The 22,268-nt window shown below is 45.6% G+C and overlaps 1 long non-coding RNA gene across 3 annotated transcripts in view; it reads left to right on the forward strand.

Moving 5' to 3' along the window:
* The window catches only part of LOC311581861, an 83,943-nt gene extending 62,109 nt beyond the window's left edge, over positions 1-21,834 (forward strand). The window contains exons 3-9 of one of the 3 annotated variants that reach the window (XR_014773897.1): positions 6,202-6,320; positions 6,935-7,127; positions 15,707-15,818; positions 15,926-16,089; positions 17,266-17,450; positions 20,981-21,075; positions 21,717-21,834. This is a non-coding gene — a long non-coding RNA (uncharacterized lncRNA). Of the gene's footprint in view, positions 1-6,201; positions 6,321-6,934; positions 7,128-15,706; positions 15,882-15,925; positions 16,090-17,265; positions 17,451-20,980 lie in introns of all 3 variants that reach the window. The other 2 variants (XR_014773899.1, XR_014773898.1) reach the window with 2 other exon arrangements.
* Positions 21,835-22,268: the final 434 nt, after the last annotated feature.

The raw sequence follows: 22,268 nt of genomic DNA on the forward strand, positions 1-22,268 counted from the left end.
CTTTTCCATGAGTACAATGTTGACTGTATTTTCATGTGCATGCCTAACACACACATATAACATCTGTTCAAATCTTTGATTTTTTTTCCTTGTCTGCTTGAGTTGCCAATTCTTTTGATGTTCTAGATACAAGTCTTAAAAACATTTTGTTGGACTGGGTGGTGGTGGCGCACGCCTTTAATCCCAGTACTTTGGAGGCAGAGGCAGGCGGATTGCTGTGAGTTCGAGGCCAGCCTGGTCTACAAAGTGAGTCCAGGACAGGCAAGGCTGCACAGAGAAACCCTGTCTCGAAAAGACAAAAACCAAAAACCAAACCAAAACAACAAAAAAAAGCATTTTGCTGTTGTTAGTAGTGTTGCCTTAGCTGAGCTGAAACACCCTGTAGATTAGGCTCGTCTTGAGCTCACAGAGATCTACCTGCCTCTACCTTTCAAGTCCTATGGGATTAAAGGTGTGCAACACTATACGTAGCCTAGGTATAAGTCTTTTATCAAATGTGATATATATATTTCTAGTCCATGGCTTTTAAGAATATTTTCCAAAGGAATGGAAGATTTCAATTTTGATGAAATGCAAGTTATTAAACTAACTAACCAACCAACCAACTAACTAACTTTCTCTTTTTCTTCTATTGTGTCAGGGTCTTACACAGATTAGGCTAGCCTTGGCTCACTATGTAACTGAGCATGAACTTGAACTTCTGGTCCTCCTGCCTCCACCTTCCACATGCTGAGACTAGAGGTAAGTGCCCTCACACCTGGTCTATGTAGTGTTGGGGGTCAAACCCATAGCTTTACACATGCTGTGCAAGCACTGTACCAACTTAGCTATCTCTCCAGCCCCAGCAAGGTCCTTTTCTGTGGTTTATGAGTGTGTGTCTTCTTTTGGATCATACAAATGTATTTTTTTATAATTTTAAATATGTTTTATGTGAATTTCAGTCACATTTTTTTAATGCCTTTATGCTTTATTCTCTAAGGATCAAGTATGAATCCATACTTTGTCATAGTATTATATTCATGAACAAAACTTTTTCCCTCTCTTCTATGCTACGGTTATAGTTACTATTATGCACCCAACCATATACAGATGTTCCTCCACTTATGATGGGGCTATATCCTGGTCAACCCAACATAAGAAGATCATAAGTAAAAATGCCTTTAATTTACCTATCTTACTGAATATCACAGCTTAGCCTCATTTACTTTTAATGTGTTCAGAACACTTCCATTAAGCTATGGTTGAGTAAAACCATCCAACATGAGGTCTATCTTATAATAAGAGTGTTGAATAGCTTGTACAATTAAATGAGTACAATATTGAGCGCCATATGGATATGCCTTTTCACCATTACAAAATTGAAAATCTGTTAAGTGGGACCATTTATATTGTTAGTATTTTAAGTTCTAGAATTTCTATTTAATTCTTCAATTCTACATTTAGGTAGAAATAAGCTAACTATCCAGCCATCACTATTAATCTTGACCTATGACATACTTAATATATTTGTAATACTGATTTAAATTTCCTGTCCATTAATTTCTAATGATTAGGTCATGTGGATCTGCTTCTTTTGTTACTGATTTCCCTTATTTTTGGTGAGTGTTCTTATTCTTTGCATGGTTCATTGTATTTAATTATGGAGACTGATGCATACAGATTTTGAATTATTTGTTTTGTTTACTTTTCAAAGCGCACGCCTTTGGGATTCTTCCTGATCCCATGCTTTCTGCCTGCCCATACCATCTCTGGTAGCTCTGTATATCTTTATTTAGGCTGAACTGGAGCCTTGATTCCCAGAACTCTCCTTCCTGTGTGCTTCTGAGCCAGTTTAGGTCACAAGAGACATCATTCATACATCTTGAAGAGAGAAGCAGAGTTTCAGGTAGATTGTTTTACATTCTGAAGGTCAGTGATGCCCTGAGAATCCTAGTGTGGGCAGCAACTGACTCTAGTCTCCTGGCTTCTCTGCAGCTCCTTCCTCTTTTCCAAGACGCAGGTCAACATCATGTCCTGTTTCCCCTCTTCTTGCCCTACACAGGACCAGGGTGACAGCTTTTTCTGTAGATCATCATCAAGTTTAGAAAGACTTGTACATATGAGTTCTAGTGTGGCTCCCACTTTGTTGGTTTTCTGGTTTTTGTTTGTTTATTTAAATCTTAATTGGTTTTTAAAAAAAATTTTTTATTATTATTATTAATTTATTCAGATTACAACTCAATTGTTCTCCCATCACTCGTATCCTCCCGTTCCTCCTACCCTCCCACCCCCACCCTATTACCCTCCCTTAGGTCCATGTCTGAGGGGGAATCTCCTCCCCCACTTTATGGTCGCAGGCTATCAAGTCTTATCTTGGCAGTCTGCCTATTCCTTCTTTGAGTGCCACCAGGGCTCCCTACCAAGGGGAGGTCATCAAATATGGGGCACCAGAGCTCATGTCAGAGTTAGTCCCTGCTCTCCACATAACTGTGGAGGATGATGTCCTGTCCATTGGCTAGATCAGAGTAGGGGTTCGATGTTTACTACTTGTAATGTCCTTGGTTAGTGTAATAGTTTGGTGGCTCCCACTTTGTAATGAGACATCTCCTTCTTCCCCCTTCTCATCTTCTTTATCTTTTCCCTCCTCCTTCTCATCCTCCTCCTGCACATTGGGAACACAGGAATGTGTCGTCATGACAGGTTTATGTGGTGTTAAGGATTCAACTCAGGGCTTCCTGCAAGTCAGCTAGGCTCACTCACAGTCCTGCAGTGTGCTTTCATGGTACCCTTGTGCCTCCCAGTTCACCCTTGTCATTGTTATTTGTATTTAGTTTTTCCAGGTTTACTTTCCTTTCTAATTGCACCCTGAGTGATTTCCAACCTCACTGGTTACACAGGTAATGATCAGTGTTGAAAGAATCCAGAGGCTGGGGTGGCAGTGTGTGTGTGTGTGTGTGTGTGTGTGTGTGTGTGTGTGTGTGTGTGTGTGTGTGTGTGTAGGGGGAGGGGAATAATGATGCTGTTTTGAGAGGCCATGGAGCCTTTCTGACACCAAAGCTAGCTGGCAAACATAGGATGTAGGAGTGATGCTTTGAGGGATCTTGACCAGCTCCACGTTTGCCTCCAGATGCTCGCCACCCACCCACCCCACCACAGGAGCTGGTTGTACTGCCTGCTTTTCACACCACGATGGACTGTTCTCACTCAAACTGTGAGCCAAAATAAGATCCTTCCTGCCTCGTTTCCATCAGGTCCTCCTGTCACAGTGTTGGGAAAAGTAGTTAACACAGGAAGCTTCTTGTCTGTGGCTTCCTCTTGAGGTGTGTAGCAGCTTCTTTCCAAAGCTTTAAGGAGTTGTACTTGGATGTCTTTGGATGGAGGCCAGTGCTGAGACAGACCTTGAAAGAGGCCCGTTTTATTTTGGTTCTAGCAAAAAATTAGAACAAACCTGAGGCTCACAAAATATCTAGTCTAGAAGAGTCTGGGATCAGTGCTGGTCATCATTTCCCTGTCAGGTGAGGGCATTAGCTGCCCACTTCCTGTATGACAGTGATAGCTCCCTTCTGAGCTTCACGAGCTTTCTAAGGACTTATTTGCCTCTTCTTAGCCGGGCTGGGAGCTGACAATCAACTGACTCTCTTCTCATCTATATCTGTTTCCCAGTTGGGAATTCAGCCTTGCGAAGTTGGTGAATCCTAGTTTACCCTCTCACCATTTCTAGGATCTTCACTGAACGGGCAGATTGGAAGGGAAATATTATCTCCAACCCAGAAGTAAAAACTGAGGCCCGTGGAGAAAAAGGAGACTCACTCGAAAGCAAGTAGCCATAAGTGCCATACTGGCCCTGAGCCCTGTGTTTCAGAACTTGTGGTCCAGGGTCCTCCTCACCTCTAACTCCAGGTACACAGGGCACTAAAAAGAACAGATGAAAACAACCCAGACAGGTGGCTTTTTCCTGGCTTCTCTCTAACATACCAGAGACCTGTCCTGTCTTCCATCCTTTTGGGGTTTTCTTCTTCTTCTTCTTCTTCTTCTTCTTCTTCTTCTTCTTCTTCTTCTTCTTCTTCTTCTTCTTCTTCTTCTTCTTCTTCTATGGGAGCAGAGAGCTATAGTACTTCTACAGAAGCAAATTCATTCCTGACCACAAAGTCAAACTCCACCATGCTAGGCCTGGGGTTTTCTCCCACATAGACTGAGGTCAAAGGCAGAAGAGATGGTGCAGGGTCAGGTCATGAACGGCCTTATCCAACTCACTGGTTCTCAGTGGAGGGAGGAGGTGATTTTGTACACATTTAGCAATGTCTGGAGATGTTATTAGTGTTTATGGCTAAGAAGAGAGTAGGGAGATGCTTCTGGAATCTAGCATAGAGGCCAGGGCCAGTATTAAATACCCTACAGTGCACAGGACATTTCTCCTGACAAAGAATTATCCAGGTCAAATTAATAATGCCGTGATAAGCTAATTGCCATCAATGAAGACCACATATCCCTCTGTGTCTGATTTCACCCTGTACCTGCACCCTAGTTATTCTCCACCTTCCCCCCATTTCAAGCGTGGGCCTAAGAAAACTAGAACTGTCCAAACTGCAATGTACACAGGGATCCTTCAGGGGTCTCATTCACAGGTTCTGAACCCGTAGTTCTGGGTGGGCCTGAGGTTCTGCATTCCTAACAGTCTCCTGCGCAATGCTGGTTCTCTGGTCCACAGGCCAGGCTTTGAAGAGCAGCAAGAAGACCACATGTTGCTTCTCCTATAATTCCCGTTTACTTTTCCTCTGTGGACTTCATCATTATGCCATTAGTGCACTGGGGGGATCGTGTCCTGTACCCGGAACACCATGGAGAGATGCCCTCAGCTGGACTCTGCCCCAGCTGCCTGAATCATGGCCGGGTTCACCTTTACTTGAGAGTGTGAGAAAGTAGAAGCTGAAAGGTTTTTATGCCTCACATTGGCAAGCTCTTTCTAATTATTTTGTCCATTTTTGGCAATTTCTATTTTGAATATGCTTACTTAACATGTTTTATTTCCACTAATATTTTTCTTTTTCTTTCTTCTTCTTCTTCTTTTTGTTTTTTGATTTTTGTTTTTTGTTTTTGTTTTTCAAGACAGGGTTTCTCTGTGTAGCCTTAGCTGTCCTGGACTCGCTTTGTAGACCAGGCTGGCCTCGAACTCACAGCGATCCACCTGCCTCTGCCTCCCAAGTGCTGGGATTAAAGGTGTGTGGCACCACCGCTCGGCCTATGTTTCTTTTCTAAAATAAAACATATTTAATGTTTGATCAACAGTACTCAATTCTTCCACCACATAGCATCTTCAAAATTTCTTACAGACCTTAAAAAGAAGACTGTGGTAACATTCGTAACTCATAATTAGTCACCAGTTGGCAGAACTGGCATTGGCAAGTTAATTGACCTCTGATCCCTGTCCTTCTCACATACAGTTGGCTGGCTTTTCCTTTATATATACCCAGGATTTTATTTTAATCAGACAGAGTAAGATGACAAATACAAAAGGAACTTAAGAGAAGAGCATACTGCGGTTTCCGAGAGGAACAGACATGCTATACCACCCAGGGCCACAGGGGGAGAAGGCAAAGGGGGCAAGGCTAGAGTGTAGCCTTGGTCAGAATCCTCACTGAGCATCTATGAGGAGGGATAAAGAAGGCAGGCAAGACAAATTTGAGCAGGTTTACATAACACAGGGTCTCTAGGCTAGAAAGGTGGTGTCTAGTTGCTGGGTGCCTGGCTATGGGCTGATCTCAGGCATGGAGAATGCTGTTAAGGAGATGGTTAGGTATATGTGCTTTGGGTTGGCTGGTTTATATATAAAGGACACTGTGCTGGTCGGTTCACACAAACCTAATCATATCCGAGAAGAAGGAATATGATTGAGAAAATGCTTTCAGAAGATTGGCCTCTGGTGCATCTTCTTGATTGATGATTAATGTGGGAAAGCCGTTCACTGGGTGATGCCACCCCTGGGGAGATGGTCCTGCATGGTATAAGAAAACAGTCTGAGCAGGTCAGTAAATAGCACTCCTGCACGGTCACTGAATAGTTGCTCTGCATCAGAACCCCCAGGTTCCTGCCTTGAGTTCCTGCTCTGACACCACTGTATGACGGGCTCCAAGCTGAAACAAACACTTCTCTCCCCGTGTTGCTTTGGCTGTGGTTTATCACAGCAATAGAAGCCCTAACTAACTATGACCTACGTGTTTGCAGATCACTAGATCCCTGAAGACTACCAGGAGTCCGAAGCCGTGTGTAAAAGGAAGGGGCCTTTATTTCTGCAGAGGTCCAGCATGCTGGGATCACCATTAAGACAAAATGGCAATCTCGAGGTGAGCTAGCAAGCGCTTTTTAAAAGGCATTCAGGGGAGTGCCACGGGAGGGGTTGGTAACATTTAATATGATTGACTGGAGCATTCAAACTGGAAAAGCACGGGCAGGCCGGCAAGGTGCAGGCAACCTTAGTCAGCAGTCTTGAGTTAATCATAAGACAAGAGATTTCTAGACCCGCAGTAAACTAACCTTGAGAAACCGTATCTTCCTCAGGTCAGGTGGCTAGGCTGTCTCAGATTGGCCGCCCGTTATCTGTGGTAGTCGCAGTAACTGCTGAGCTCATTTCTGAATGGAGGCTCAGGCCTGCTCCAAGCTCACAAGAAGCTGAATTCTGTCATGGAGTCGGCTAGACCTATTTAACCAGACCTCCTCACTAGCTCTAAAAACTCTTTCCCTCAAAGGGACATGCTCTCCGGCATTAACAAAACCCAGGATGTCAAAACTTAATAAAAGACAGAGGATAAAAAGTGTGGCCAACGTGGTAGCATGCATGCCTCAGGGTCATTAACTCCATGTCCCTTGCCAGCTGATGTGAATGTGGTGACTTCTAACGGGATGGCTGTCCCTTTGTCCTCCTGGAAGCTTCCTTCTTCTGTCTGCCTTTCTTTTACAGAAGTTGGTGACACCACAGTCTTCAATACTCAAACTTCCAGATTACTGTGTAACATAGACTTGGGTCACCCTGAGCACGGATGTTCACAGAGATGAGAAAAATCCCAGACCCGAAAGCCCAGGCCCTGCTGTGTGTTTCTGCTTCATGCTGGTTGATGAAGCTAATGCCAGCTTCTCGGCTGTTGTGATTCCAAGTGAGTAACCAGAAGCAGCGTGCAACAGCGCTGGAACCTGCTGCTGCAGTTAGAAATCAATTGGGAGTGCACAGCTTCGAAAGTAAAGCTGCCCTTCCTGCAGGAGGAAAAGGAGGAGGGGTCAGGACCAGACTCCTTTGCGAGAGGCTTGCATGCTGGGCGCCTGCACTTCCCAGGGCTGACTCACAGCACCACCGTAACAGACTTCCCTGAAGCTGGAGGCCTCTTGGGGTTCAATTCAATAAAGTTTAGTAAGCCGGCTGACAGTCATTTGAGGACGGCTGGGTGAGTAGAGCATGGAGAGGCAGGATGCTGCAGTCTCTAGGAGTCTTTTTAAAGCTACGATGAACAAGGAGTGGGGAGGCATGGTTATAATCCTAGCACTAGGAGTGCGGAAACAGGAAGTTTGAAGCCAACTTGAGCTATGTAGTAAGTTCAAGGCCAGCGAGGGCTACATAGAAAGATCCTGTCTCAAAAAACAAACAAACAAAAAAAACCAAACAAACAAAAAAACCAAACCAAACACAGACTAAAATCAGTAACAATAACAGTAAAATCACGTTGACTGTCTTAAGGAGCTTTACGGTATTGCCTGAGTGGATGTCCACAGGGCCCTGGACTTCAGGATTGTGTGACACTGAGCATCATGAAGTCATCAGAAACATCTACTTTTCTTCCTCCGTGTGTGTGTGTGTGTGTGTGTGTGTGTGTGTGTGTGTGTGTGTGTGGACCAGATGTTGACACTGGGTATTACTTTTTTGAGATAGGATCTCACCAAGTCCGGAGCTAGCCTGTGCTATTACACTGGCTGGCCAGGGAACCTCCTGGATCCACCTGTCTCTGACTTCTGGGTACATGGACTACAGTGCACTGCTGCACCCAGAATTTTTTTTTTAACTTGGGTGCTGGAAATCTGACTCAGGTATTTGCAGGAAGCACTCTGCTGACTAAGCTGCGTTTCCAGCTCCTGGTTCGTTCTTTCTTTTCTGGCCACCATAGTGTCAGCTTCATGTTAGGGCGGACTGTGTTTCTTCAGAGGTAGCAGGGTAGTCTCCAGGCTTCCTTCTGGGCCAGGGTTTCACTCCAACTCTGTGAGTTTTGCTCCTTGCTTCTCTTATCTGGGGGAGAGGGTACTGTTCTGGAATGCTTGTGTTTCTTTTCTCCCCAACCCTCATCTTATTGGATGGATATTTTTTATTAGGTTTCTTTCTTGTAAAAAGAACTTGTAGAATTTCCTTGCCGAGTACACTCATCTTTTTTTTCTTTTTTCTTTTTTTAAAATTCCTTTTACAGAGCCGTGGGGGAGCCTGCGGCCTCCTGTCTGTTGAGTGGTTTGTTTCTCTAGAGCTGCACCCTGGGCCCTTGGTTCCTGCTTTTCTATTCTCTTTTTCCTTCCATCCTCTTTCTTTCTTTGCTTTTTCTCAATGCTTCTTTCTTTCTTTCTTTCTTTCTTTCTTTCTTTCTTTCTTTCTTTCTTTCTTTCTTTCTTTCTTTTCTCATCTTGCTAATGCTTAACAAAAGCGGTCCTGGGCCTGGAGATCTGCTTAGTGGTGAGGAGCCCTGGGTGCTGTTCTAGGGGACCCGGGTTCTATTCCCAGCACCCACATGGTGGCTCACAACTGTCCGCAACTCCAGCTCAAGGGGATCCGATGTCCTCTTCTAACCTCTGTGGGTACCAGGAATGTGGTACACAGCCATACGTGCACGTAAAAACCCACACGCGTAAAATAAATAATAAAACAAAAGCTTGGCCTATGTCTTTTCTTATGCATTGACACAGAGTGTCGGTTCTCTTTGATTCCCGGGAACAGGAGATTGACTTCTGTTCAACTTCTTGTAGCCTGAAGTTGCCTGGGTTGCTGAGTATTTAGTTGATACTGCGGATGGCCCTGAGGTACAAAGCTCAGTGTTGGGTGGCAACAGGAGTCAAGAGTCAGGGAAGGATGCCTCTCATCTGCATAGACTCCTAGAGGCTTCAGTTTGTCCATCATGGGCACGTTCCACATACCTTTCCTAGTTTCCCTTGAAGCTTACATCTGCTCAAGTGGCCTCAGCGGCTTTATTTTTTTCATTCCAGGATTTCTGGCTTTTGTTTTCATTTTTAAGTGGTCTGCTGTGGTACTTACTGTTCCTGGGGAGATGTAAACTTTCATGTATTCACCCCAGATAGGTCACTGATGTCAAAATAATGATTCCATCCAAGCCTGACTTGGTGAACCAGTGAGTTGACTGAGCTTTCTTACAGGAACATGGGTGAGGGGTTACTTAGAGGAGTGTTGGTAAATCAGAAACGGCTGCAGAACTGACAAGTTCTGCTCACTACTCGCCAAAGTTATATCACAAACTCACATCTTCAGTTAGCCTTTCATCTTTCAAGATCACAAAGAGCAGAAGGGGGTACTGAGTGGAATTCCAGGTGAAGGTCAGGTGACCCTCTCCTTCTACTAGGAGGTGTTGACAGCCCCATTGTCATTACCATAGCCCTAGCTAACACTGTGTTGTTCTGCTTATTTTGTTGCCATGACTACCGGGCCAAGCATTATGTAGGTCACCACAGCAACCTATGTTTAATGGCCAATGGCCATGTCACGCCCATGCCCTGAAGAAATAGCTTTTGCCATCACATGGCCCATTTTGTTTCGTAGTTGGTTGTTTTTATTTTGTTAGAGCCTGTTCTTTCATAAATGCCATCTTCTCAAGGTTGTTACCACACTTATTTCCTAATCATTTTCAGACTGCTCCACTGTTTTTATTTTGTGGTGAGCATGCAGCACTCCCGGGTATCCCTTCTGTCTTTCTTCACCTTTCTTTTTGTTTAGTGGTCTTGGTTGACAGGCTCGTCTTGAGTGTCTTGCATTGTAAATGTTTTTATTTTCTCTGATGTATGGATGAGATGAAAGCCATACCCAAGCTGAGAGAATACACAGCTAAGCCCAGAGTGTTTCCCTAGGCCTAGGCCTGGAAGCTTCTAACCTCTGTATAACCTAATGTTCTGCAAGCCCAGACCTCGAAGGCTTCAGCTTCCGGCCTCCCTCTGCTAACCCAGGCCTCCAAGATTTACTGCTGAATAAGCTCACCCTTTCTAGTTCTTTCTGAACTCTGACTGGCTGGTTCAATTCAGCTGTTCTGGCTCAAAACGCCTCTCAAAGCTGACTGACTCAAACTGGCTTCCAAGGGTTCTCACTGAGTGCTCTTCTTAGAAAAACTGCCTCTGAACTTCATAAACTGCACTGCACTGCACTGACTGCACAAACTCAACTGCATCCAGCTGAACTGCACTGCACTGACCTTGTCAGAGCAGCCATGTTGCTAGATTAAAATTCCTCTACATTGCTTTCTCTCTCTCTCTCTCTCTCTCTCTCTCTCTCTCTCTCTCCTCTTACTCTCCCCTCATAAGTGATTTTGCAGTAACTTTCCACCAGCATAGAGGCAAAATGAAGGCTCATGGTAAAGAGTCAGGTCTTACAGTGGGTAGGTAACAAGCATGCCACAGTCACTGCCACCCAGGGAGCAGGTGATGTGGTCACCATATGCTGGAGGATGCTGTCTGTACCCTCTCCTCATAGAAATGACAGTTCTAGACCTGTCCAGACATGCTTTTCAGCTACTGCCCCAGCGTTCAGTCAGTAAGTCTGATTCCCACCTTCTGTCCTAAATGGGACTTTCTATTGTTTATTGTCTCCGAAAGTCCATATGCCCAGAAATAAGTGTTGGCCCAGTTCAAGCTGGTAGTTAGATTAAAGCCAGCATTCCTCAGGAACTTGTGAAACTCTTGCCTCTGTCAGAAGGGTGATATGGCTCTCCATTGACACATACCTGTGCTTGCATACCAAAGCCCATGCTGGCCTCCAGCCTGCCTCAGTCCCTACACACAAGCACTTGTTATACATCTCAGAGTCCACACTAGCGTCCTGGCCCCTCTGTCCCCTCCTTCTACCCTAAACTCCTAGACTGTTTTAGTCAACAGTCTTCCCCCCAGACACCCCTCCATTCCCCATATGACAGCAAGAATCCCCTCCCCCCTATTTCCATGATCCCTGCCACTCTCCCTCCTCTGGCAGAGAACCCTGGACTTGTCTAATCTGCTTCTGGACTCTTCCAGATGCTTCTGGAATCTCTCTGTCTCTCTCTCTCTCTGTCTCTCTGTCCCTCTCTCTGTCTCTCTGTCTCTGTCTCTCTGTCTCTCTCTCTCTATCTCTCTCTGTCTCTCTCTCTCTCTGTCCCTCTCCCTTTCGCTCTCCCTCCCTCTCTCTCTCTCTCTTTCTGTGTCTCTGTCTCTCTGTCTCTCTCTCTCCCCCCCCTCTCCATCTCTCTGTCTCTGTCTCTGTCTGTCTGTCTCTCTCTCTCTCTCTGTCTGTCTGTCTGTCTGTCTGTCTGTCTCTCTCTCTCTCTCTCTCTCTCTCTCTCTCTCTCTCTCTCTCTCATCCACAATAACCCACCCCTCAAACGTGGAGTGGCCTTTTAGGTGGTTTCTTTACTGTGCTCCTCACATACAGAAACAAAACTCCAAACCCAGTTCTGCTTCCTCCTGGACATGCAGCCATCCAGGCCAAAGCTTTAACCTTCTTAATGATTTTTTTTTTTTAAAAAAGAGGTGTGTGGAATGAATGAAGAAGAAAAAAAAGGAAATAAAAAGGAAAATAAAAAGGAAACATGACTGTGCCTAGGAATGGTGGAAGAGAAGGTTTATTGTAGATTTGTGGGAAAGCATAGAGTCAGTGACATGTGGGTGAATCCAGGGTGGTCATTATCAGACTGAGTTGTGCCGTGTAGGGAGAGGCAGAGGAGAAGGGAGAACAGCAGCCAGGAGTCCCAAAGGTACAAAGAGAGTGGTCAACCAAAATAGTCAGATTAGCAGCCGAGTCCCCTGGTCTGGGGAGTTTAGTGGTATAGGGGTGGGGTATGCCAGCCAGGAGGGCCTTGTAATAGGTAGGGTTTGGGGGATGCAGGAAGAATTTGGTGGCCAGGTCCACTTTGATATGTTTAAAGAGGCACCTCAGTCATTTGTCCCAGGTTTGAAACTTAACATGGCGGTGAGGTGGGGGTCCAGGGAGATTGGCTCACAGAGATATTATTTTTTTAGTGAGGACACCCCCCCCTACTTTGCTATGGTTTATAGAGCTCAAGTTTAGATACTTGGATGCCATTTTTCTGTGTTCCATAAGAAAAGGGAGATGGTGATGTCTGGCGGATGCTTGGCCAGCAAAATATGATTCTATTGGGCCATATGTGCCATAGTGACAGTAGAGAAATACAAATGATACATTGGCCAAAAAAAGACTCAAGGTCTTGTTGGATATGCTGATGTATGCCTTTGATCCTAGCAGAGACAGGTGGATCTCTGGGAGCTCTAAGCCAGCATGATCTACATAGCAAGGTCTAGATAAACCAGAGCTACATTGTCTCAAAAATACAATTTTTTAAGAAAAATTTATACACACACATCTACATATATTCTGGATCTTATTTCCTGTAATACAATCTACCTGCTAACTAAGGCTATATCGCCTTAGACCAGTGGCTTCATCTTTAAAGTTCAGTCACTGCCCTCAATTGTAAAATGATAGTGTTGGATACTTAACCTCTAAGGTCTTGTCCACCTCAGAGTACAGAAGTCTACAGGGAGATCCTTTAAAACAGTGATCTCTGCTACAGCCAGGAGGGTGGTGAGAGTGTTTGTTCAGCTCAGGCAAATGGTAAATGTGTCACCTACTCTAATGAAATGAGTACATTTTTGCTCTAAATGTCATGGATGTTTATTATCAGATTAAACTACAGCAGGCCTAATTTTAGCTCTTCCAATTCAAGTGGAGCAATGAAGATTAAATGTTAGGCATAATTAAAGATGCAGATGTAGTTATATTGAATTATAAACCTCATTAAGTATAGCGTCCCAGGAAGGCCCCTGAGACCAGCTACAAAGGACTTCCAGTCACAGTGCTAGAGTTATTAAAATATTCTAAAGTCAATATCACTCCCAAAATATTATGACTTGCATGGAAAGATTTCTAAAAACACAGTTGGGGTTGTTTCCACAGCTAATTTCCTTGCTTTGTTTGTAGAGAGTTGGGAAAGAGGATTTCTTTCCTAGTGTTTGTATGTATAAATAAATATTATTTATTTATTTTGGGGTTTTTTTTGAGACATGGTTTCTCTGTGTAGCCTTGGCTGTCCTGGACTCACTTTGTAGATCAGGCTGGCCTCAAACTCACAGTGATCCTCCTGCCTCTGCCTCCCGAGTGCTGGGCTTAAAGGTGTGCGCCACCACACCCGGCAATGAGGATTTCTTCCCTAGTGTTTGTATGGAATGCGTTCGATCCAATTAAGATGGGATCAAATCTCCTGAGCCTGTGCAAAGGGGAACTCAAGGTTGCATTCCATTCTAGGGTTGATAGCAGGGCCATTGAGGGAGAGGTTTTCCTAGGATGGGAAGGCCACACTTTGGAAATGTAAAGAGATACATTTCCTTGGTGACATTTCCATTTTGTTTTTTGTAAAGACAGCATGTAGACATTTTTACAATTCAAGCCATACAGAATAGGATAAAGAATCCATGACTTCAGAGAAATCAGTGTTGATGTTTTCTCTCTCAAAGTTTTCAAAAAATAATCTATACCTTAAACATCAGTATATGTGTGTAAATGTGTGTGTGTGTGTGTGTGTGTGTGTGTGTGTATGCACATGTTTACGGGTGTGCAGGTGCATGTGTGTACACGAAGAGGCCAGAGGTCAGACATAGGTGTTGTTCCTCAGGAGCCATCCATCTTGTTTTCTGCAGGAGTCAGGCCAGCCAACATCATTTTGATCATGTCAAAATGCTTACCTGAATTTGAAATCAAGTGATCAAGGTGAGAAGAACATCAAAGTCAGCTTTCAAGAGGCAAGGGTAGGGCTGTGGAGGGACTTATTTGTCAGGGTGCTTGCCTAGAATGCAGGGGGCTTGGGCTTGACCCTCAGAACTTCGTGAGCTGAGTGGTGGTGCACATCTGTAATCCCAGCACTCAAGAGGTAAAGGCAGGAGAGCCAAAACTTGAAGGTCATCCTCAGCTACAAAGACTTTGAGGCTATTTTGGGCTACACGAGGCCCTACTCAAGAAAGCAGGGTGATGGAGGAACACAGTCCTATTGATTTAGGCTGGTGTAATCACGTCCCCAAAGGCACATACACCTCAACACTCAACATCTGGGCATGCATTTACAGAATGTCCAGCAGATGGGACCAGTTTGCGGTGCCACCAATGTTGCATGAATGTCACTTTGGTAGAGTTTTTGGTAGATGCTTCCCAGCAGGCACTGTACCCCTCACAACTAACTGTCTTGTGCTTGCCTTCTTCTAGACTCCTACTGGCCTTTTCTGTCAGGAATGCTCTTGATGTTCTACCATGCACATCCAAGTTCTATATCCAGCCTCTCTCCCGCAGGCAGAAAGGATGACACATCTGTTTGTCCCGCCCTTCCTTCACTGCTTTTAAAATACGAAGTCTTGTGCTTCAAGCTCTCTGCCAGACCCAGGCAAACCCAGCTGATTGATCACTATAAGAGAGAGGCTTGGCAAAATTTAAAGGGCCAGAGAATAAATATTTTATATGTCTCTGTAAAAGAGGTTTTAGACAACCTGTCACAAATAAGTGTGGCTATGTGCCAATCCAACTTTATTGACAGAAACAGGCAGTGCACTGCGTTTGGTGCAAGGGCTTTAAGTTTCTGACTCTTTGCTAAAGCTGGGCATTTTAAGTATGCGCCATGTTCTTTTTATTGGTGTGTTTTGTTGTTTCAGCAGGATTTTTCTTCTCTCTCTGGTTGGAACATAAGGGGAGTATAGCATTCTTTACGCTGTGCTCTGTCACTTAGCAGCTATGTGAAGTTGAATGAGTTACTTAACCTCTCTGGTCTTGGTCTCCTTATCTGTCAGGTAGGGATAACGGTAGTATTGATCTCCAAGTGTTTGGGAGGATTAAGTCACATGGCACTTGGCTGAGTGAATGCTCAGTAAACAGTGGTCATCGTCGTCATCATCATCATCATCATCATCATCATCATCATCATCATCCCGTGTGCCTTTGTTAAGTAGCACAATTCTGGTTATGGAAGTGTCTCAGTGCATAGAACCATAAAGGCACACATTAAGTCTTTTAGGCTGTCTTTAGCTGAACACTCATTCAGAGATCAGCATATTAAGGAGGGATGGATGCTCTGAAACATGCCCATCAGTGCCCTCCCCAGATACTTTCTGTCCTTGTTTCCATGGTTCCCAGCATCCCTGACTTTCTGAGAGGTCAAACCCCAGCCTCTTCATACCAGGCAGCCTGGGCCCTGAAAAGCCATCTTCTGCATTGTATTTCCACTCCTGCCTGGGCTGTGTGGGGGAAGCTCAGGAAGGGGGTCCTAAGAGTATAGCTGGAAGGTTCTAATCAGACACTGAAGCCACTGGTAAAGGCAAAGTTGGCAGGTGTGCAGGGTGCTGGGACTGCTTGTAAGTCCTGGTGTGGGTAAGCTGCGTGGGTCCTTCCTCAGGTGGGTGGTGACGTGACGGAAGAACCAAGACCCTACCGTTTTATCAAAAATCTCTTTCATCTTAGGGCTGGCTCAGCTTTGAAAATGAAAGGCCAGATTTCTGGGTGCCCCACTGCACACTTTTGCAGCAGAGTGAGCCTTGCTGATCCTGCCGGCTCAGACGGACTCCATTTCCTGGTAATTAAACAAGAGGAGATCAAAGCCGACAAATCTCCCAGTCTCTCAGAACAGGAGATGAAGGTAAATATTTCCAGCAACAGTTCTTTCTCTCTTCTCATTAACAGTGAAACATGAAATGTCTTCCTACTTTGAAGGAAACGGATGTGTTCAAGGTCAGCCTAGGGATGTCCTATCTGACTGCTGTGGTTATTCCACACTGGCTTTCACTCTCTGCTCAGAGGAGGGATTGCAACAACTAAATCATATGGGGTCAGAAAACCAAGGGAAGGTATGGAACACACCCCCGTCTGGTAACCAGAGCCTACATCTGGTGACACCTGCCCTCTGCAGGCCGTGGCCCATAGGTTCCAAAGCCCCCATCCAATTATTGCTCCCAGGGCTCAGCCTGAATTTTAGGCAGCTGCGCGTGCTGTCTTGGCTGTTTTCCCATGTCTTGTGTGATTTGCTGTCCTCTGTGAAGGGGTCCGGCTCACCAAGAGGGTCTCCCCAGCACCACCAGTTTAGGAAGCTCAAGGTTGGAGGCTACCAATGCCTGCTGGTGGGAAGGGGGTGGTTCCTAGGTGAGCTCTTTTCAGTGCAGGCTGCAGATCCCGTTTGCACTAGCGCAAGTACAGAACAGGTGTGTGCTTTGGCGTTGCAGTTAAGTTACCAGTATGACCTAATAATGTTTATTATTAGGCCTGTAATTATTATTATGGCAGTATTTTCTAACCTGCTAGCAATCAATCAAGACACAGACACTTGTTATATTTTAAAATAGCCTTAGTTAACCTGGGGCAGGGCAGATATTAATCCCTTAAACTATTTCCCATAATGGGGCAGATATGGAATCCTGCCCCAATCCCATGCCATCTGCTTCTAATAATTTCTATCAAGCTACCTCCCACCCATAATCCCAAACACTTCTTTATCTGGGCCAAGGTTCCATCCACACCGCCCATGTGCTTCTCCTCCACCTAAGACATCACTGTGCAACCTTCTCCTCTGGTCTCCTTCCTCCCCCAGCCCTGGAGCCTTAGCCACGCTTAGCCCATTTGCCCTGCCCAGGTGTGATGGCCTTTTATTGGTCAAACAGGTTAGGCTCTTAGGCAAGGTACAGGTGGGTCGCAGAGACAGCAAGCAGTAATTAACACCAAAATACATCAGACCGACCTCCAACACTCTGGAGCCAGATGAAGAGCTCCTGGGAACCTCAGCTGGGGCTCTATGAATACTAGCAGCAGAGTAGGACTGCACAAGGACCACATCTGACCCTCACTACCCCACCACCACCCCGCCCCCCGCCCCAGGAGGGGCTCTCTCTCCCTTACAGCCTTCTCCTTCCTCCTCTAGCTCCACACTTGGCTTCTCAGTCATTGCTGCTTCGTTGCTGCTGGGTTTTGCTGGCTCTCTGTCTCTGGAGGCTGACTTGAATCCAGGTCTTCCTCGTGTCCTCTGTCCTCAGGCCCAGCTCTGCTTTGGCCCTGACTTTCCATGCCTCATCCTCAGTCTCAAATTCCAGAGAAAAGGTGAATGTGGAGAGTGGGAACCTGATTGGCCTGGTCCCTCATCTTGAGCCAGTTCTGACAAGTTCTAACCAGTTCTGACCGGGCTGTAGGTGCTCCGGACCCAGCTTTGACGCAATTAGCTGTAAGTATAGGAGCTCCTTCCCAGAGTCATGGGGTAAGAAGGAACGACAGCTTCTGTGGGGGAAAGGCAGCTTCCTGTGTGGACTGCTTGCCCAGCACACAAGCATCATCAGGTTTGGTTCCTAGTGCCACATAAATCAGACAGACATGGTGACACACACCTACAGTCCCAGCACCTGGGAGGTAAAGCTGAAAGGAAGAACAGTTGGAGGTCATTTTTAGCTACACAGCAAGTTCAAGGCGAGCCTGGGCTTTGTGAAACCGTGTTGAGAAACAAAACAAAACAAAAAACAAACAAACCAGTTTCTCTCTCACAAAACTGTGTTAATAAAATATTCCTCATAAGTGGTTGACTGTGACCAGCTCTGAGAAGGACAGACGCCTGAATGCTCACTTAGCATTTTGGCCGCTGTGTTTATCAGCCACTTAAAAAAAAAAAAAGATGTAATTCGCAAACTACAAAATTCACCCTTGAGAGCCAGGCGTGGTGGCGCACGCCTTTAATCGCAGCACTTGGGAGGCAGAGGCAGGCTGATCGCTGTGAGTTCAAGGCCAGCCTGGTCTACAAAGCAAGTCCAGGACAGCCAAGGCTACACAGAGAAACTCTGTCTTGAAAAAAACAAAACAAAATTCACTTGTGAAAGCATACAGCTGGGTAATTTTTGGTATACTCTACAAAATTTTGCAACTACCACCACTATCTGATTTCAAATTATCTCATCACCACTAAAAATAAAACCCCGTCAGCACACACTTCCCACTGCCTCTCACTTTAGCCCTAGCAGCCACTGGTTTGTTTTCTATTTCTATTTATCTATTTCAGACGTGTCATGTCATTCTATGCAGCCTTTTGTGTTTACAGTCTCCGTTTAGCATCGTGTTCTGGAGGCTTATTCGTTCTACAGCATGGAGCATGGTCCTCATTTTCACTGCGTAAAAGTCTATTAATGGGCCTTTTGTCTTTTCATGCAGCCTCATGTCTCTCCATGGGCTCGTGTGTTGTTTCTGGTCTTGAGTTGTATTGCTATGAAAGTGTGGATACTGGGTTTTGCATGTATGTTTTCCATGTTGTAGCACACATGCCTTTAAATGAAACTTACTGAGTCATACGGTAATACTATGTTTAGCTTGTGGAGGTGCTGCCTAACTGCTTCACCAAGTGGCCGCACCACATTACAGCGCCACCAGTGATGCAGGAGGTTTCCACATCTTCTACACCCTCACTGGCATTGCTCTTTCAGGTCACAGCCATCCTAATGGGTTTAAGGCGGCGTTTCATTGTTTTAATTTGTATCACCTTAATGCTTTGAGCACAAATTCCTGTGCTCATTGATCACTTGATGCTTTTGAGAAATGGCTGCTCAAATCTTTGCTCATTCAAAAATAGCGGGACATTTGTCTTCTGTTAGTGTTTGGTGTATCTGCTCAACCTTTCCTGGACTAGACTTTGTTATCTTATTAGTAAAACTACCTACTTCAGGTGGTCTGGAGGCAACCTGTGAGGCAGTGCACGTCAGAGCCTAAAGAAGTGCCCAATTCATGAAAGAAATAGCAATGATATTGTTACTGTGTCATTGTGGAGATGACACAGTAGTTTGTGCTCTTAATAACATCCTTTCTCACACCAAGATACCTACTTTTGGGGTAGGGGTTGAATTGAAGAGTACATTGTAAGACACCTGGGATGTGGCTGGAGGGTGAGCACACGGTTCTGTCAGCTGCAGTAGATGACTAGTGCCCTTTCTGCTTACTAGGGACTCTGGTAAGGACCACACACGCTGGTGATAGAATTTGAGAAGTGACTTAATGCACCATGACAAAATATTTGAGGGCATCAACTTAGAGGAGGATAGATTTATTTTGGACCATAATATCAAAGGTTTCTGTCTAGGTCAGTTGGCTCCATGGCTTTTGGGTCCTGAGTGAACACAAATATTATGGTAGGGAGCATGTGATAGAACAACTTATGGCAGACAAGAGACAGGGGAGAGAGGGAGGGGAAGATGGAGCAAGAGGGAGAGGGGGAGGGTGGAGGGAGGGAGGGAGGGAAGGAGGGAGGGAGGGAGGGAGGGAGAGAGAGAGAGAGAGAGAGAGAGAGAGAGAGAGAGAGAGAGAGAGAACATGAACCAGGGAAAGCAGGGATAAGACACAGCCTTCTCAGGGCACACCCCCGGTGACCTATTTCCACCAGCTCAGCCCTACCTCCTAGCTTCTATCACCCCCTAAAGCCACCAGATTATGAGACCATCAGTAGATTAACCCATGGATTAGGTCAGAACCACCATAATGCAATCGTTTCTCAGAAGCCTCACCTCTGAGTATTGCTGCCCTAGGGACCAAGAATATGTGAGGCCTTAGGGTCATAATGGACATGGATCCTAACAGGAGACAAGCAAGCTCTAGGGCTGGAGGGCACTGGCAGAGAATTGTTAACGGTGATTTTTTTTTTAAATGAAGCTTTACTTGTGGTATGTAATCTAAAATGCCTTCCTACCAAAGAGTTGGTAAAATTTGCATCTTACCAAGCATTGTGGAATGGATCTTTTTTGAGAAAATGCATAAAGTATTTATGGCTTGCAGGGTGATAGAATGGGTCCCATTACTCCCAAATTATGTTGTGATTTCTTTAAGATGTGAGACCATGAAGGCCAAGGATAGAACCTCTTTCCTGGTCACTCACTGGGATGTGAAATAAGACATGCTGGTTCAGTCTCCTCCAGGATTGGCTGGATGTGTAGTCTGGGCAGAGCCCTCTGCCTCCTGCTGCCTGTGGACTGACTATAGGGGTTTGACCTCTACAGGACTGATGGGTGCAGAGACTGTACCTCTGCTGTGCCTGTGTGTATCCACTTGAGGCCAGTATCTCCTTGGTGAGAGTTCACACTGAAGGCTTCATAGGCATCTGATAGCATTATCAGGAGATGGTTGAACGTTTAGGAGGTTTGGAAGAAGTGGGTCACTAGGGGGAACGTTCCATGTTTTGGAACCATGTCCTTTTATTCTCTCATTGATTCCTGGCTGCTGTGAGGTGGGCAGCTTTGCTTCACTCTGCGTGATTACTGTGATGATCTTACCACATGCCCAAAGTGGTTGGGAGTAGCTAACCATGGATTGAAACCTTCAACAATATGAACTGTTATTCCTCTTTTAAAATTATTTATCATAGGCATTCTGTCACAATAATAAAAAAAGGTGTTATACAGTAGCATGGCTCTGGGGCTATAGCAGTTTCATAGTTCTTTCAGAGTTCAGAGGGAGTCTCCATTGTCAAGAGGGCTCATGGGGTAGCACAGAGGCTCTCCTATCTTTACCGTGCCATGTGCAGAATGTTTGTGGTCCCCCCATTCCATGTGGATGTCATAGCACCAGTGACCCCCCCATTCCATGTGGATGTCATAGCACCAGTGACACAGAGTTAGAAAGTGGAGCCTTTGGGAGGTAATTAGCCGGGTGAAGACTTCATGGATGGGTCAGCATCCATTGTGAACCCAGAGTTCTCTCTCACTGTCTCTTTACCATGTTAAAATTCAGGGAGAAGCCTTCACTATGCAATCGAGAAGGATGCCTTCACTTGAAGAACCTAAGCATGCTGGTGCCCTGATCTGGGGCCTCTAGCCTCTATGTCTGTAAGCAACATCTTCCTGTTGTATCTAAGCTGCCTGGCCTACTGTATGTTGCTATAGCAACTGACTTAGACACTCTCCCCAGTGCCTGAAGTTGAGTTGCTTAAGGAAGGTGAGCCTTTGCTTGGGAGACAGTTTATGACCCAGGATAGGATTTCCTATCTACACTGGCCATTAGTGGTGTCTGGCCTATTTAGAAACCAAAATTTCATCTTCCAAACATTAGAGGGCACTTTGTTCAGTCAACAAACAAAGTAAGTACCCATCATGAAATACATACGGAGCCAGGCATTTTCTGAAAGAAGATTCCGTCTAGTAGGAAAACAACATGCAGACAGCATGGTGCAGAGCTGATAACAGAACGGATCTGAACTGGGTAGAAAGACGCTCATTTTGATGGAGGTGCCAGGAAAACTCTGTGAAGGGTAGAAGAGGCCATGGACTAGAGAGGGTGCTCCTGGCTAAGGAGCCACAGGAGCAGGGGGCCAGGGGGCCAGGCTTGTGGACCAGGCAGGGGTGGTAGGATAGACAGATGACCAGATGAAGCAGAAGAGGAGGGTGAGGCAAAGAGGAGCCCAAGGTGGGTCCCCTAGTCAGGGCAGCTGGGGCTGTTTCTGACAAGGATTCTGTTGCATGTTTTTCAGTCACTTACCCCCTGCTGGGGCTGCCGTGTCAGGCCACCAGAAGAGGATGTGCTCAGTGCTGGTGCGACTTAATGTGCTGGGAGGGGGGGGAGGCTCCTCTTTTCTGAGAGCTAGGGAGGTGGAGTGGGGCAAGAGGGAGGGAGGGAGGGAGGGAGGGAGGGAGGGAGGGAGGGAGGGAGGGAGGGACTGGTAGGAGAGGACGAAGGGGACTACTATTGGGATGTAAAGTGAATAAATAAAAATAAATAAAATTTTTAAAAAGAAAAGAAGAAATCGAGTGGTGGAAAAGAATTAGTAGGTTGAGAGACTGGGAAGGACTGAGTAGAGATGGCTGGGATGCTCTGAAGAAAATGGAAAAGTCTGGAAGGTGGAAGGGAGTATGTGGAGTTGGGCTAGCCACAGGGTGGGTCTTCTTTCCTTTGGTTATTTTCTGCCCCAGGTCTGGAGCTCAAAGAAGGTGTCCTCCAGGCAGCCAGCCCCACCTGCCAGGCCTGGCCCTCCCTCTTCTTAGATCCACAGGAAGAGAGAGCAATTGGAAAGATGGCAATCTCC

This window comes from Acomys minous (assembly GCF_964271855.1).
Source record: "Acomys minous genome assembly, chromosome: 2".
NCBI classification, from domain to species: domain Eukaryota; kingdom Metazoa; phylum Chordata; class Mammalia; order Rodentia; family Muridae; genus Acomys; species Acomys minous.